Here is a 15,793-nt window from a genome sequence, read left to right as displayed (position 1 = left end):
AAATATGGATAAAAATTCATAAACTGTGCTAAAATTTTAATAGTTGCTTCTGTTTTTCCTCTTTTTTTGGTTTTGTTTGGTTCAATTTATGTTGGAAATTTAATAACTATAATAAAATTCTAAAAGTTTAGTGTTAATCAATGGGGATTTGGGTATGTGAAAGAAGCAGTCAATTTTATAGCAGTTTGACACATAATGGGTGAAAATGGACAAAAACACTCATGTCAAAGTTTAAAGTTTGTAAAAAAGACTTTAAATTGCACCAAATAAAATAATGACACTATTTTCCTCATTTAACTTCCATAATCTGAAGTCTTTTGTGTAAATTTATTATTTAGAATCAAATTAAAATTTTGATTTCAGGTTTTAATGCAACAAGGGGAGGGAGTGAAAAGTATTGCAACAGAACCGAGTTGATCTGGTTGTCCCTAACGGTTGTTTAGAATCACATTTGTTTTGTAAAAACTCATAAATCAGCAGCAGAGCCACGTTTTCATCTGTTTATTTCCTGAGAAATGGAGCTTTTCTCCTGTATTTGTTTTCAGATGCGATGAATAATTTAATCTTTTGTTCAGAACTGTGTGTGTGTGTGTGTATTTAGTATCTGATAGATATTAATATTAATAGTTGTGACCATATTTGAGTCTAATACAAATGGTGACAATGCAATCTCCTTTAAATTGATTACATGGCGCTCGACAAACGTTTGGCCTTTTTCTGGTATTTTTCCTGTTTGTTTTCTCGCTGAAAGCCTCAACACGTTGGGTTGTGATGAATTGTTCTCTCCGAGTTATGAGACGAGTGAAGGGGGGCAGTTTGTAAACAACCAGGAGCACATTTCAGCATCTGTTACCGAGACATTAATCTTGATCCGTGTTAGCAGAGATGTTCTAATATCTGATTCCTGTTGGGTTCTGATTCTTCCCACAGTTTAGGACCAGCAACCTTCTTACTTTGAGTCCTTCTGCTCATTCCAAAGTTACATTTAAATGGGAAGAAACACAGTATTGACTTGATTATTTTTGGTGATTTTACAAAAGAAATATAAATTTATTGTCTAAACTTTACAAAAAATATTTGCAAACTCTTCTTATTCCTGCTGACTTTACATTTCATTTATGATCAAAACGTGGAAATGTTGGTGAGGGACGATGGGGMTGGTCTGTGATGGATGGACCCAATGGTGGAGATTCCAGGATCGAGAGGCCCTGTAGACCTGAGAAGAGTTGCAGTGAGACTGAAAAGTGAAAAAATGGCTAAAATCCCATTGAATTACATGGAATCTGAGTCTAGGTTATTTTTCTGATTTAACAGCTTTAAGATTTATTTTTTTTAATCTTCAGAAAATCTATAGTTGTGTAAAAAAGACATTTGGAGACGATTTTACGGTTATAAACAGAAGAGCGGGTAAAAAATGGATGAGAAAAAACTGACAGAAAATGGAGAAGAGGGAATTTGATGTCAAGGAAAGGAACCAGGATGGACTGAACTATATCCATATGTCTCTGAGGTAGAAAAAAAATCAGTGCCAGTTTTTAGGTAGAGGATGACTGCTGTGGTGAAGACCAAACGATGGAATCTGAGGAACAAAGAAAGTTGTGAGGAGTTGTTAAAGACTAAGGAGCCTCCAGATGACTGAGCTACAACAGAAACAGATTACAGGCAGGTACCCAGGCATCATCTGGACAGAGAAAAGATAGTCTTATGGTTTAGGTTCAGATCAGAATCCTTCCTGCTTCGCTCTGTGTGGGTTTTACAGAGTCTCGTTCTGTTGGAGTAAAAATGGAAGCAAAAGCAGCTTTGCCTTGGTGACATGTTGAAAAGGAGCTTTCATGCTTCTCCACAATGAGCTCAGTCAAAGTGGATTATTGCACCTGGCTCTTTGGGATGTCTTGCCATCCTGCAGGACCCACCGGTTCCTTGGAATCATGTCAAACCAGCACGCGGGACCCTGACAAATCCACACGCTTACACTGCTGATTTTTCAAGTGTAGAAACCTGAGTGTCGATGTCTGGCTGTGGGAGGTTATCCTGCAGCTCACCACGATTAGTTTCAACCTTTTCTACTTTAAATCTAAGACAAAGAACAGCCCCGAGGACTCAGCAGCTTTATATTTTTAATTTGAAATAATTATACTACACATATATTTACATTTAACAGTATTTGAAACTACTCATGGCTTGCAGCCATGGCCTATATATTTATATAAATTCACAAGAAATCCTGTGAGATTCCCTCAGAATTGTTCATGTTTTATAAAACTACAGTTGTGGTCAAAAGTTTACATACACTTGTAAAAAAACATAATGTTATGGCTGTCTTGAGTTTTCAATAAGTTCTACAACTCTTATTTTTCTGTGATAGAGTGATCGGAACACATACGTTTGTCACAAAAAACAGTCATAAAATTTGGTTCTTTCATAAATTTATTATGGGTCTGCTGAAAATGTCACCAAATCTGCTGGGTCAAAAATATACATACAGCAACAAAATTTGTCAATTTTGGTGATGTAGCGAGTTGTGTCAATCAAATTAGCTTCATGTCATGGCCTCTTCACTTCTTGTAAGTGATTCTGATTGACTACAGCTGTTGACTTCTCATGAGCCCATTTAAATAGGGCTCATTTGACCCAGTGATTAGAGTCAGCTACAAAAGCTACAATGGGAAAGTCAAAGGAACTCAGTGTAGATCTGAAAAAGCAAATTATTGACTTGAACAAGTCAGGGAAGTCACTTGGAGCCATTTCAAAGCAGCTACAGGTCCCAAGAGCAACTGTGCAGACAATTATACGCAAGTATAAAGTGCATGGAACAGTTGTGTCACTGCCACGATCAGGAAGAAAACGCAAGCTATCACATGCTGCCGAGAGGAGATTGGTCAGGATGGTCAAGAGTCAACCAAGAATCACCAAGAAGCAGGTCTGCAAGGATTTGGAAGCTGATGGAACACAGGTGTCAGTCTCCACAGTCAAGCGTGTTTTACATCGCCATGGACTGAGAGGCTGCCGTGCAAGAAAGAAGCCCTTGCTCCAGAAAAGGCACCTTAAGACTCGGCTGAAGTTTGCTGCTGATCACATGGACAAAGATAAAACCTTCTGGAGGAAAGTTCTCTGGTCAGACGAAACAAAAATTGAGCTGTTTGGCCACAACACCCAGCAATATGTTTGGAGGAGAAAAGGTGAGGCCTTTAATCCCAGGAACACCATGCCTACTGTCAAGCATGGTGGTGGTAGTATTATGCTCTGGGGATGTTTTGCTGCCAGTGGAACTGGTTCTTTGCAGAAAGTAAATGGGATAATGAAGAAGGAGGATTACCTCCAAATTCTGCAGGAAAACTTAAAACCATCAGCCCGAAGGTTGGGTCTTGGGCGCAGTTGGGTGTTCCAACAAGACAATGACCCAAAACACACATCAAAAGTGGTAAAGGAATGGCTAAACCAGGCTAGAATTAAGGTTTTAGAATGGCCTTCCCAAAGTCCTGACTTAAACCCCATTGAGAACATGTGGACAGTGCTAAAGAAACAGGTTCATGCAAGAAAACCATCACATTTAGCTGAACTGCACCAATTCTGTCAAGAAGAGTGGTCAAACATTCGACCTGAAGCTTGCCAGGAGCTTGTGGATGGCTACCAAAAGCGCCTAGTTGCCGTGAAAATGGCCAAGGGACATGTAACCAAATACTAATGTTGCTGTATGTATATTTTTGACCCAGCAGATTTGGTGACATTTTCAGCAGACCCATAATAAATTTATGAAAGAACCAAATTTTATGACTGTTTTTTGTGACAAACATGTATGTGTTCCGATCACTCTATCACAGAAAAATAAGAGTTGTAGAACTTATTGAAAACTCAAGACAGCCATAACATTGTTTTTTTTACAAGTGTATGTCAACTTTTGACCACAACTGTATGTTAGCAAAACTGTGAACTTATCTTAGAGGAGTTTATGTTGGATAAAAATTCATAACTTTGAACCTGAAGACAACTTAAAACCACAGAACAGTACGGAATAAAATAAAAATATCATCGTACTACAAGTAGTAGTATAAGTACTGCAGAGGCAGCAATCTTCAAGCTTAACTAACGAAGGTATCATTCCTTGAGGGAATGTTTATCATCATAAGTTTTAAGAAATACTTTGCATGACCAATTAGTGCTCCAAGTATGTTTTGAGGATGACTCTCAGCTACTACCACACCAAATTTTAGCTCAATATCTGTAAATAAGCTGAATTTAAATTTAACTGGAGAAAATAAATATTACAATGCATTGATGAACTAGAATAGTTCCTGGAGAAACTATGAAAAGGCTTACCAAGTCCAACAGACCATTTTGTAGTTAGAAATTAACACAAATGTGGATGTGTGAAGTGGGCCGATCTAACGTTTATCAGGAAAAAACACGATGGAAACACCAATGTAATTGCACAAATTCATCACTTAAATTCACGCCTTTATACAGACCCAATGTTTTTGCTCTAAACTGATTTGAGTTAAACTTTCCTTTAGGGTTGTAGATGTGATTTTTCATGAATATCTAGCATTTAGGGTGATCCTGTTGAGCAGATAAATGTAGGCTTCGCTATGAGCATGCGTATTTGTAACTACAAAATGGTCTATTTAAATTAAGAGCTGGATTTATTCTTAGTTGGAGATCACCATGATCTACTACCATCCTAAACTTGAGCCAAATTTGTCTAAAAACAGCTGAGTTGCGGTCAATTTTGCATTTTATTTATGGTGGCCATCTTGGATTTTTCATTTGGCTTCAGTATGTTGGAAACCGTTCTTAGCTAACACCACAACAAAATTTTAGCCCAAAATGTCTTAAAATGGCTGAGTTACTGCAGTTTCAAATTAGCTTTGGCAGCCATCTTGATTTTTTTATTTAGCCTTCAGAATTTGTTAAAGCTTGTTCATGGCTAATACAGTCTTTAAATGTCTGGATTAGAGCCTTTAGCATTAGTGGTTAGTTTGAACTTCTGTTTAGCATTCAGGATGGGTTGAGTTAGTGTTCAGCTACCACCAAACCAAATTTCAGCTTTGTATGTCTTAAAACTGCTGAGTAATGTGGGAGCCATGTTGGGTTCCATAAAGTCCCTTGTTGTTCTGTCACTGAGGCTTCTCTGCCCAGTAACAGCCTCAGCCAATCAGAAGGCCTGATTGTGTTGTCACTTCTAATGGGACAAATCTGTTTAGTTCAGACAACCAGCCGCTGTGTAAAAATCACTTATTTGATATGGTGAGGCCTAATATCTTTACAGAATATCTTTAAATTTGTCTCTGGACACAAAACAGAACCAGACCAGTTTTGGAGCGAATTTTTTTTGTTTGATTTTAAATGAATMTCTTACACCAGAGTTAGATTTTGCCCTGACCGTTGTCTGTTTGATGTTTAAGGTCTTCTGTTGAAGATGGCTCACCTGTTTTCAAATGTCAAAGTAAGAAATTGTAACGAGCATCAATAAAACAGGCCACACGATCTCGGTGCAGTTGTTAGATTTTTGCTGAAACTAATCTCATTTCATTACTGACCTGGAGTGATCCATGAAGCACGCATAGAAATTGGAAGTTAATGTCATCTCTGCTCCACTTACTTTCAAGAAAACGCTCCACTTTTACAAACTTCTGCCGTGTCTCTCCAGGCTTCATCCGAGGGAAACTTTTTTCTTTGTGTCTCCGTCCTCGCTCCTACAAARGTCTTAATTTTTGTTTTTTCAGCCGTCCTCTGCGTCCACGTGTTGGTTATTTTTTCAGTTTAGTTGCCATCTCTCCCTCTCGTCGCTCTTATTTCACTTCGTACCTGAAAAGACTCCTCAAAGCAAGACAGAACTTATTAGAAATTTCCACCGTTTCAATTTCCACGAGCAGACTCCGAGATGAAATACCTCAATATATTCAGCACTCCAGTGCCACGTAGCTGCTCTTCACTGTATTTTTAAACTCCATCATTTCTATTTTGCATTAAGATTTAGAGTCGATGGGTGGGGAGCGCTTCGACTGCAGCATGAAAATGAGCACAGAGAGGAGATTTCTTTTTATTTGCTGGTAGAACAGCAATCCCTTGTCGTTTTTCTTAATTCCCTCGCTCCAAATTGCCTCGGCTGCCTCTTCTGCTTCCCTCTTTTTTTCTGTACAACCACTTAATCTGTTTTTCCATCAGCGTACCTCTGTCCTTGCTTTAATTTTTGTCAGTAAATCCACTTATGGCAGCCCATCAGTTTACCAGACACCCATGTTCAGTTCCAAGCAAAAAAAAAGGGACCTGATGATGGCAAGAAAAGTCAAATGTGTCAGGGTTAATGGAAAGGCTGGGACAAAGGAAATGAAAAATAGCGGTAAAATTGAGGGTTGTTAGTCTCCATTAGTTGGTTCATCACTTTTTTGGAGAAAGCTGGTTAGAAACATTTGCTTCAAGGACAACAGGGTGTCTTCAGAGAGCTGGAATCCAACCTGCCAACGCTGTGAGAGGATTCCCCACTGTGGGCTCGCTCACCCATGGGTTCTGGCATTAATCTTGATTCTCAGAGTTGAAGCCTTCCCGGTGAACCCTGAGCTCGCCCGGTTTACCCCCCTCTGAACACAGGAAGTCCTGCCAATCTGGTTTCCCAGGGGCTCGCACACGCCTGGGCGAGGAAGCCAGTTGTTGGCAGTGAGGGATGTAATGCTGTTATTTACGGGACCTTAACTTTCTGCGCCATCTCCAAACTTGCTCTCGGAGCGTGACTTTCAAAAAACTTTGAGGCACAAGGGGATGTCCTGGATGTTAATGGAGCAGAATAAAGATGCTGCTGCAGAGGTGTTGGTATTTCAAATCCCTGTTGTCTGATACTTGGCATTTGTTTTTTTTTTTATTTTAAAATATGTAAGTTAGCAGTAAGCTAAGACATTGCTGGTATAATAAGCTAGAAGGTGACGCTGCTAAAACCTACCAGGTAGAAACAACAATTTACGATCCCAAAACTGAGTTGGATTATATAAAATATGTGATCCATCGTATCAAAATGAGGATTAAGTCAAATTTGGTCAAAATGGCCTAATTAAAATGTCAGATTCCTGCTTTAAAAGTTACATTTTGATACCTGGATCATTCTAATATCATAAGCTTATTCAGAGATATGACTTAATTTGTCTTGTTGGCTATGATAATACATTACTGTTTGTTCTGAATCCTAATTTTATGTAAATTTAATGAGTAATTTTTGATGTTGATATAAAGAGGAAACATAAATAGTATTTGTATATTAAGATTTCCCAGTTGGAAAGAAACAAGAACATTGCTAGCTGACAGGGAAAAATTCAAAATTTTAAGGCGTTTTAATCCTCAAAATCAGGTTTTTCGTTGCTACTGCTAAAAAAATGCTTCAAAATTTTCTTTAGGATTATATTTCAGACAGTTCATTGAAATGATACATTGAAAAGCCATTAATTCATCATATTTTGACAAAATGTTATTTTTGCTCACTTTTAAATTAAAACCCTATATCTGKTTGTTTCTACACATTCCACTTTTGGATTTACTCATTTCGATGTGATTGGTCACATATATAGATATGAATTACTAGAAAATGTTATTAATATCTAATGTATAATTTTTAATAAGTCAACTCTGTGGTTATTTGAACAGGTTGCTAGCAGCTAGCATGGCAAAAGCAAAGCTCCAAACAGAGCAAAAGCCTTTTGGAAACTCGTACTAAAACTGAAGTAAATATTTACAAAACRTCATTACAAACATTAAATATGACATCTTAACATTTATTTATGATCACAGATGTTGGATTCATGCATAGCAGAGACACATCTGCAGGCTGAAGACAAAGTTTTAAGAAAAACAAAAAGAGAAATTAATATAAACCTGCTTCCTCATCAACCTGCACCCGAGCTGCATCCAGGTCACCATCTGTGCATGTAATTATAAAAAAACACCACCAGGTTCTGTTTCTGCAAGAAGAGTGTAACACAACTAGACATAAACAGTTACAGTAAACATTTAGAAAGATTAAATCCTGATTCTCTGAGCTAACACGGGTCTTAAGTTCTGATTCTCAGGTTAGAGATGAATCTGACAAACACTTTTAAGCTCACTGGACATCTAAAAATAAGGTTTATGTTAAACTAGGACAGTTTTTGTGTATTTATCTTGAGTTTATAAAGACATGTTTCCTGTTTAGTTAAAGTTAAACACAAAACAAAGTTAATCACAACTGTAACGCTCATGTGGCTCTTAAGTTTGACCCCCTGGATCTGACCCCTGGTGTAAATCCTGCTCTTTGGTTCTGCCACGCCCACTCTCAACTGTACCCGGTCTCATTTAGCACAGCTGTTGGTTAGCTCATTGATTGTCTTACCTGTGTGACCCCTCAGTGGTCTGGAAGGAAGTGAAGTGTTACACAGTCCTAAAAACCCCAGCCGYGTCCCTCTGGGCCTGGTTTTAATCTGTCCTCTGTTCTGTAAGTAGCTGACATGTCAGTTTTTTATTTTCTTCTTAGAACAAAGTTCAGCTTGTTTTTACTGCAGCTCCTTGTGATGTTTGCTTTGTTGGGTCTGATGTCTTCAACGTTACAGGCTCTCAGGAGTTTATACGCACCAGTAAATATTTTATAATTATAAAAAAAAACTCTGACACCATTCCTTCACAGATCTTTGCTCAGGCTCCTTCATTCATATAAAAGAAAAGATGAATGAGTGAATCAGCAGCTGGGGAGTGAAAGAGTCATCATGGTGTCACATTTATTCAACAAACTGTGAGCTTCACTGTCAGTTTTCTGGTTTTTAGGCTTCAGTGGTTGAATGAGCAATGTTACCTTTTGTTTCCAACATTGGTTTAATATTCAGGACTGAGTGTTTTTGTGTAAATTAGTTGAAGTACTTTATATATATATTTATCCTCTGAACCTGTGGTATATCTACTGATCATGAATTAATATTTACCCCTGATTTGTGTCACATTTAAAAAGGATGGATTGGGTATTTTGAAGTTGGGTTCTGAACAATACCTGCTGTAAATATGTTTGAACAACTTTAGTTCGTTAAAACAAGAACTGGTTCTGATTGAACCGACAAGCTAAACGCTAGTTTGAATTGGGCTAAAAACAATGACTTCAATTTAAAACTTTTGTTGTGGATCATTAACACAAGTCCTTCCAACTTCACTGTTAGCTTGGCTTTATTACGTTCATATATCACAAACAGGAAGTGACTTCCAGCTGCACAGGAAGTCCTAAAACTGATAAAATTTAAAATAAAAATCTATAAAATGCAAACCTGACAAAGATGTCTAAAAATACTGATCATGTGATGTGATTAGAAGTTCTGGGTTTTAGTTGTATAAGGTAGCAGCAGTCTACTTTAAACTTGGTCTCCCTCAGACTAGCCTTTAGCTCATCAGTCCAGTTTCAGGTGATTAAACACGTTTGTAGTGTCTGTGTTATCTCCACCTTAATATTAGCTCCACAAGAGTGCTAGTTCTGCCTTAAGTTCAAGTTTATTTATAAAGCACCAAGTCACAACATARGTTGTCTCAGGGCACTGTACATAAAAAGAACAATCTAAAGAAGAAACAAGCAGATTGTGTTGAATCATTTCATCACAGTCTCCCATTCTGAGCAAACGGTGGAGAGGAAAAACTCCCTGCTAATCAGGAAGAAACCTCCAGCAGAACCAGGCTCACGACAGGCATTAGTGTTGGGTTTGCATTATTGTTAGCTCTAATTTAGCATTACTGTTAGCTGCTTAAGTGTTAATTCTGTGTTAGTGCTTGTTCTTTAGTGTTAGCATACTGAAGGTGCATTACGTTAGAGCTAGCTGTACGTTAGCATTAGTGTTAGCTCCACATTACCATTAATGTTAGCTCCACGCCACCTAAGTCACTACTCGCAATTATCGTTAAGTGCCAAATAATTGCTGGCATTTTTTTATTTATTTGCATACAATCTGATTTTGTCCAGCCCTAACTGACTCTAGAAAAGAAGTTGTCACTTATTTAAATGTATCCTTTGGTTCAGGAGACAACTATCCAACAGTACAAACTAACACACTAATAAAAATATTATTATAATAAAATATATTATGTAGGGAATTTAATTGGGTCATTCTTTAAATATATTTAATTATCTTTTTTATTATAATTGCTCATAAAGACAAATAGATTTTGTTTACTTTCATTATTCTGATGAAGCAAACAATATTTCAGCATCAGCTGGAGCACAAAGTGATAAAAATTCTGAATCAACATCAAATATTTTTATACGTTCCAGTGGAAAAAAGCTCCACAGAGCAGAATCAGGAAAACCTCCTCCATATAATAAAAAAGGCAACGCACTCGAGTGTGTGTGTGTGTGCGTGTGTGTGTGTGTGTGTGTGTGTGAGGACACAGCGGCTCAGCCGAACACAGCCGTTGGTTGAGGGAAAGGTCAGGGGATTTGCTTGGTATTCTGCAGCCATGCACGTTTTGGCAGCGAGCTCGGCGGCGTGGCGCCACTCGAGCTTGAAATGATGTTGCTTCCTGCGGCTCCCGGGCCACGCGGCGTATGCAGGATGCCATAAATCCTGCAGCGTGGATAAAAAGCCGCTGCGCTCTGACACGTCTCGCTCCTCCTCCGGTCCTCTCCTGGTCTTTGTTGGAAACGTTCCCCTCTGACTGCTGCCCGCTCATTTCTGCTTCTACGTCTTGTTTCTGGTCCAATCTCGGGTCAACCAAGGTTAAAGGTGGTCCGTTAATAAAACAGGGCTGCAGCTAATGGTTATTTTAGTAATCTAAAACTAAATTCTGTGAATACATTTTTATGGATTGGAAAACTGAATGTGATATTTTATGTTAGGAATGTTGTAAAAATGGGTAATATAAAAATTTGGGTGTTGCTCATTGAGTTTTGAGTTATTGTTAATAGAAATAAATTCATATTTTAAGACTGTTATTAGGTTGGCGCAGGGTTCCTTTTGCAATACTAACTCTTGGCTGGTTAGCTTTAGACAAATATGACAGCGGTAATAAATGAGGGCTTCAGGTTTTAAAGTTATAAACAGCAGCAAAAATAAAAGTTTTATAATTTTTAAATACTTTTAAACTTGAAATATTCACTCCACAAGTATGTCATTTAAGTTTAGATAGAAYCGTATTTGACACACTGTGTTTTTATCAAGTAGCCACTATGTTTAGTTAGCATTAGTAAGGTTAGCCAGTTTGCTTGTACATCTGTAACATGAGAGATTATCACAGATTCAGATAAATGTATTTAGCAAAGAGAACAAATACCTGTTGTTAACTCTGCACGTGTTCGCTGCATGCAGCAGCTGTTTTTGTTCCGGTGCTACATCGAGGACGTAAAGTGCATTCACTGCGCTTTGTCCTCTATTGTATAGTTTTAAATGTTCCCACGCTTTTTACAATTTGTCGTTTTCTGAGAGCCTTGCTTTGGGGATCTTTGTCTTCTTCCGCAGCTAGCACTTAGCATACACATGTCAACAGCGTAGCCATTAGCGGAAGCGCTAACGTAGCGTTGCATGACAAAAATAACATTCAGGCTGGACAAAAGTGCGCTGATTATAACAGTATTTATTATTTACGAAGCTTGGAAGCAGATTTGCCTCCAGGATTTTTAGTAATCGAACTATTGGAGGAATTGTTTCAGCCCTACAATAAAACATCATGAACCACTGGATGAGTATGATCAGAGAATATTCACTGGAAGGATATCTACAGCTGGTTTCTGTGGTAGTAAATGAGATTTTTCTACAACTAAGAGCAGATTTGATGATTTCAGACCAAAACAGCAAATAAATGATTTTTGGTTAAAAGCTGGCAAAAAGGTACCAGGTGACACCGGTCTTTAAAGGAACGCTCCGGGTTGAGTCTATTCTGAGTTTTCTGCTCGTTATGAAAGAAACAAAAGAACATTTTTTAACCCGAAATACCAAACAGGAAGTCAGGATGGAGGTTTTTGCAGCTCACAGCTCAAACAGAAATCAGCCTCTCCTGATTACAGGCTTACATCCCCCCCATTGAGCCGGTTCAGCGCTCAGGCCCAGCAGGTTCCTCACTGCAGAGCAAGAATTACCTGAGTGCAGACAATACTCACACAAACACGCACAAAACAAATGTGTGGCAATACAAACTGTGCTGCTCCTCCGAACACCACAAAATATCAAGATTATGACAGGAAAATACACGTTTTTACCTTCAGTGTGACAAAACCTGAGAGTTTAACACAGAATATAATCCTAAAATATTAGAGTTACCAGACTTTCCCCCACGGAGGGAGGAGGATATTGGCAGAAACACAAGCACCCAAAACAGAACCAAGAAAACCTTTTAAACAGCCGACTGAAGCAAATGTTTGGACCGGTCTTTGTTCAAACCAGATAAAAAGGGAATTAAAGACTATTATGTACGGAGCGCTGAGTGTGAAATAAAATGTTAAAAAAAGTTACATTTTCATTATTTAGCTCACCTTCTACTTAAATTCCAACATTTCATTATTTCGCTCACTGTTCTTACATCTAGCTAATTTTTTTTACTAAATGTTAAATTAAAATATGTATAAATTTTAAATACTAATTCGAAATGTAAAAATTAAATCTTAAATGTTGTGACTAAATAATTACATTTAAGTATTTCAGAATGGAACACAGTTTTTGTCGTTTGAACGTGGCTTTTGTTTTGACAACATCAACACTGCTAATGCTAACATTGCTAAAGCTGCTAAGGCTAATAATGTTCCTAACGTTGTTAAGGCTGCTAATGTTGCTAACGCTGCTAACATTGCTAATGCTGATAACGTTGCTAATGTTGATAAATTTGATAATGTTGCTAATGCTGATAACGTTGCTAATGCTGATAATGTTGCTAATGCTGATAACGTTGCTAATGTTTGCTAACGCTGCTAACTCTTCCCTACAAGTCATCAAACTTGCAGTTGCAGCTGGTGTCAGAGGAACACCATCCATTTTGTTTTAAATGAACACATGAATTTAAATTGCAAATGCCATTTAAATACATCATTAGCAACATTAGCAAGGTTAGCTTTTGTCGCAGGATGATGACATCACTACAAAAGCCGTGCACTAGCAGCAAAGGCTATTCCGTTAAGAAATTCCTTAAATTTAGCTGCAACATTTAAAATTTCACTTTTAGATTTTGATTTACATAATTAGTAAAACTTAATAAAATATAACAGTGAGCAATAAAACAATAATAACAATAAAAAGTTTTAACTAGAATTACACTTGGTGCCTCATAGTTGCGTTCATCCTAATGCTCAGATCTGATGTCTCTTAGTGATCGTTGATGTTCTAATTTAAAGTGGACCTCCATCAGAAACTAAGTCCAGATCCAAAGCCCTGGTACCACAGTTCTCTTCAAACTTTGGTATCGTGGTCATCCAAGACATGATGAATCTAGGAAGTTTAAAAAAGTCGAAGCAGCAGCTGGACTGTAGCTGAAGATGAGCTGTTTGTTTTTTATCGTTGGTAGAGATGAGCTGTTTTTTATTACCTTCATTATCAGTTTAAGCTTTAACCCTTTCTGTTCACTGTTTGTTTGCACAGCTGCTCGTCTCTGAGGACCACCGAAGCCATCGGTGATGACGTCACCGAGGCGATGACTCTGGTTGGGACGAACTAAGAGCCCAAAGGTAAGGCAGAACTTTTAAAATTATTTTAMATTTTTTTAATGAAATTACTCCTGTTTTACCATCACACACAAACCACTTCAAACTCCAAAGAACTCAGAGGCTTTTCAACACTTTCTTTACCATCATTTAGATTTTTATTTAAAAGGATTTGTTGGTCGTACAGTTTATTCTTCTATGAATCTCATTTTTATTTCCTGACGGCCGTAAAGAGCATAAATAAATAAAATATTTTTGATGTACATCTCTGAAATCTTGAAACCTGCCTGAATTTATGGCTTCTGAACAGAAACTGACTCAAGCTCAGAACCAAAGYCAATAAATGAATAAAATAAATAACTGTACAGATTTAAATGAGCTGATTTAAAGTGTGCTGAACCTAAAGAACATGAATTCACCATCTCATTACCGTGTGCATGAGAAACAATAATTATGTTGTCGATGGTTATATTTCTGTGTTACCAAGACGGCAGCAAGGAGCTGKTTTAAAAAGGAAATTTTACTCATCAGTGACTCGCAACCTTAATAGCTGACTTTCCATTATTTGTGTCACACCCATTAACGCACTTGAAAGGCGGTGTTCTGCTCCGAACTGTCGATGCACAACAAGAAATCAGAGCCAAAGTGTGTATTACTGTCAGGACTTCATCCACTAATGCAGCTGTGTGGTGTGTTCCCTGTTATTACCATAATGGATATGAAGCCAAGCATGTTTTCTCCCACAAGACCTGCTTTTAACACTATTGTGATGTAAAGAGTAATGGGTCACTGTGTTCAGATTATTATTATTAATATACACAAATGTTTGGTTCTCATAAAAAGCACATCAACAACAAGTTCTTTAGGTAATAATCCCAAAAAAATGTAATAACAAAAACTTTTAATTGTCGAAAATTGAAAGGAAGTTTCTTTAATAGTTTAATATAGTTTTACTTAATTAAATTTAATAATATCTAAAAATTTCAACTTTGATTTTTAACCCTTTAGAACCCAGACCTTCTGCTTTCATGATTAAATCCAAAGATCCATGATGACACCAGTGTCACCGTAAAAATACAAACTTTATTGTGTAATATGTCGGTTTTAAAGAGGGAAGTAGAAAAACCTTGTTTGCTTGTTTTGACAGAGGTTCAAACATCATTTTTTTCTCTGAGCTTTTTGGATTTTCTGCTGCTTGAACAACAAACATTCTTATTTATTCAAAAAATGTGGTTTAGGATCAGTGAAGACTTAAAGACTCAGAAATATGAAAAGAAAACTCCAATGATGCTAAAACATCAAAGTCAAAGAAGGAATTTTCCAGCATTTTCAGAATTCTGCCTCCAACTTGAGTCTTGAGTCTTTGTGTCTCTARGAAAGATGACTTTTTGTCTTTGTCTTCTAAAGCTCTCTGAGCTTTACTCGACTCCAGGAGACATGGTAAATCAGAGAAAGTGCTGCCTCAGTGCAAAGCTTGAATCCACAGACTGAKAACAGCGAGGTGGGAGGGACGGCTCTGTGTGTTAGTGCACTGATGAATAGAAATTATGTTTCTGCACATATTTCTCCTCACGTGTGAGAGAGCTGGAAATGTCCCCACAACAAAGCCGGGCCCCTCTGCTAACACGATTATAGGAGAAGAAATGAGCAAGCAGCGTTTTCCTGTGAAGCACCGAGTGCCGTTTGAACAAAACTTTATTARAAAAACGGTTTATAATCACTTTTTTCCCTACATTATCTGTTTTTATTTTGTCACAGATTTATGTTTAACTGCAGAAACACTCACAGCTGCTGTAGCTGCAGCTAACAGTGCAGACTGTGTAGCTGCAGCTAACGGTGCTGTTTGTGTAGCTGTAGTAAACGGTGCTGTTTGTGTAGCTGTAGTAAACGGTGCTGTTTGTGTAGCTGCAGCTAATGGTGCAGATTGTGTAGCTGCAGCTAATGGTGCAGATTGTGTAGCTGCAGCTAATGGTGCAGATTGTGTAGCTGCAGCTAGCGGTGCAGAGCGTGTAGCTTCAGCTAATGGTGAAGATTGTGTAGCTGCAGCTAATGGTGCAGATTGTGTAGCTGCAGCTAATGGTGCAGATTGTGTAGCTGCAGCTAATGGTGCAGATTGTGTAGCTGCAGCTAGCGGTGCAGAGCGTGTAGCTTCAGCTAGCGGTGCAGAGCGTGTAGCTTCAGCTA

General features: G+C 37.9%; 1 protein-coding gene across 1 annotated transcript in view; it reads left to right on the top strand.

Moving 5' to 3' along the window:
- sgcd (sarcoglycan, delta (dystrophin-associated glycoprotein)) overlaps window positions 1-15,793 on the top strand; it is a 219,560-nt gene that overhangs the window by 24,751 nt on the left and 179,016 nt on the right. The window contains exon 2 of the mRNA XM_014004073.1: window positions 13,548-13,633. The gene's annotated coding sequence lies outside the window, so the exon portion shown is untranslated. The remainder of the gene's footprint in view (window positions 1-13,547; window positions 13,634-15,793) is intronic.

Source organism: Austrofundulus limnaeus, unplaced genomic scaffold (genome assembly GCF_001266775.1).
Source record: "Austrofundulus limnaeus strain Quisiro unplaced genomic scaffold, Austrofundulus_limnaeus-1.0 Scaffold21, whole genome shotgun sequence".
Taxonomy (NCBI): domain Eukaryota; kingdom Metazoa; phylum Chordata; class Actinopteri; order Cyprinodontiformes; family Rivulidae; genus Austrofundulus; species Austrofundulus limnaeus.
Note: the sequence above shows the minus strand (reverse complement) of the source record. Positions and strands in the feature narration are given on the sequence as shown.